The sequence below is a fragment of the Cebus imitator genome, unplaced genomic scaffold (assembly GCF_001604975.1).
Source record: "Cebus imitator isolate Cc_AM_T3 unplaced genomic scaffold, Cebus_imitator-1.0 Scaffold116, whole genome shotgun sequence".
In the NCBI taxonomy this organism is placed as follows: Eukaryota; Metazoa; Chordata; class Mammalia; order Primates; family Cebidae; genus Cebus; species Cebus imitator.
In genome coordinates this window covers 4,347,476-4,349,851 of record NW_016107431.1, presented here as the reverse complement: position 1 = coordinate 4,349,851, position 2,376 = coordinate 4,347,476, and the positions used below count along the sequence as shown (strand labels likewise).

The 2,376-nt window shown below is 34.4% G+C and overlaps 1 pseudogene; it reads left to right on the top strand.

Annotated features, from left to right (window-relative positions):
* Positions 1 to 1,376: 1,376 nt before the first annotated feature.
* On the top strand, positions 1,377 to 2,001 carry LOC108311465 (annotated as a pseudogene).
* The last annotated feature ends 375 nt before the right edge of the window (positions 2,002 to 2,376 follow it).

Below are 2,376 nucleotides of genomic sequence, written 5' to 3'. Positions count from 1 at the left end.
TTATATTTTTATTTTCTCTAGAAATCTCCACGCTGTTTTCTGTAATGGCTTCACCAATCTACAGTCAGAAAAATATAGTACAATAAAGGAAACTACAGGCTTAACATTCTTCATGAACACAGATGCAAATTTTCAACAAAATATTAGCAAATTGAATTCAGTAATACATGAAAAAAGAAATGCATCATAAATATGGTTCATCCCAGTAATGCTTGGCTATTTTAACATGCAAAAATAAGTCAATATAACTGAATATATTAATACATAAAGAAAACATTAGATAATTATATCAACTGAGGCAAAAAATTATATTTTGAAAACGTTACATTCAATCATAGTAAAGACAAACAAAAAACTAAGGCTAGCATCATATTGAGTGGTGGAAACTGAATTCTTACCATTTTAAATTGGAAACAAGGTAAGGATATATATTCTGAGCATACTTATTCAATATCTTACTGTGAATCTTAGCCAATGCATTAAAGCAAACTACTGAAATTTTTTTCAAAAGTAGAAATTAAAAAGGAAGAAATAATTGTTGCTGTTTGTAAAATGGCTTAATCTTCTACATAGAAAATCCCAATGATTTTAAGATAATCTCCTAAAACTCATAAATGGATTTGCCAATGATAAATAATAAAAAATAAGGATCAGCATATAAATAACAATAATATTTATATATACTATCAGTAGATATTTGGAACTAAAATTTTTTAAAATGTGTATACCACCTTAACAAATAAAATAATATAATAGAACATTTGCAGGATGTATATGTGGAAAACTAAAATACTATGGAGCTAAAATTCAAATAAGATTGAATTAACTAGAGACATAGTGTTTACAGATTGAAAACTCAAGTAAGATTCTAATTTCCCTTATCTTTATATTTAGTGCAATTTCAATGAAAACACAGTAGGGTAATTATAGTTAACAACAATTTATTGTATATTTCAAAATAGCTGGAAGAGAGGATTTGAAATGTTCCCAAAACAAAAAGAAATGATACATGTTTAGGTGATAGATATCTTATATACCCCTATTTGGTCATTACACATTATATGCATGTATCAAAATAGCACATGTATCCCATAAATATGTATAATAATTATGTATTAATGAAAAATTTATCAATATAATTTTTAACCTTGTAAAAAACACCCAGAAAGCATTTCTGTAGAATATTGGCAGAATTATTTTATAAATATACATAGAAACAAAAAGAACTTAGACTAATAAAAATTTTTGAAAAACAATTTAAAGTACTCACCCAACCTGATTATAAGGCTTACTATATGATTTTAGTAGTCAGTACACTGTGGTTTTGTTGTAATAATGGAACTCTAGATTAACTTTCATCCAGGCTGGAACTCAAGATGGCTGCACTAGTGCTGGGGCATGTTGGCCGTCATTGCCTCCAAACCCACTTTAGTCCCCAGCTCTGTATCCGAAATGCTTTTCTGATGGTTGCTTTGGGAACCATGGCCAAAGAAGAGATGGAGCAGTTCTGCAATAAGAACACAGGTTCAAACTGTTCTTTATCTCCCACATTATTGTCTACAGTTAGTATCTTCCCATAGTGATGTCCATCTGTCACTGTGGCACTGGTATTGCTTTAAGTGCAAAGGTCTCTTTTTTTGGCATGTAGGCGCTGTTGCTCCGTGGGAACTTTGAGTCTTATTTGGAACTCATGAAGTCCCCGTGTCTGGGGCCAGCACTGATATTCGCAGCTAAGTTGGCACTCATCTTCCCTTTCATGTATTATACTGAGAATGGGATTTAACACTTGATGTGGGACCTAGGAAAAGGGTTGAAGATTCCCCAGATATACCAGTTTGGAGTGGTTGTCTTGGTTCTTAACTTTGTTGTCCTCTGTAGGCTGGCAGCCATGTGAAGAGTGTAAGTTCCCAGAATCATCTTCCTACACATGATTACATTCACCTGTCACCATGTTTGATACTCTTATCTGCAGCCTGGGCAAAGTTCTTCTCATTAGTTTAGATCCTTTTGTGCTTTCAAATACCCTGGGAGCTCAGTAGCAGTAGAGTAACTTGTAGACCCTAGTAGTGGAAAAGAGAACCTTTCTTGCCCATAGCTTGCCTACTCTGGGCCTAGAAGCACTTATTTTCTCTTTATATTGGGCTTTGATTTGTGCTGAGGGTCAGCTTTTGGCTCCTTCTTCCTGAGGCAGTGGAAACAATGCCAGCTGTATGGCCTCTGCCCTGGGGGCTGGGGATGAGATTGTTAGTGCCACTGCCTGTGGGTTGCTGGCATAAAGGACAATTACGTTTGTTGGTAGAGCCGAGGCCTTTAAACCTACACAGTATTATTGAAAGAAGAGAGATGGGGTGGAACGGAATTAGTCTATCTCAGCTA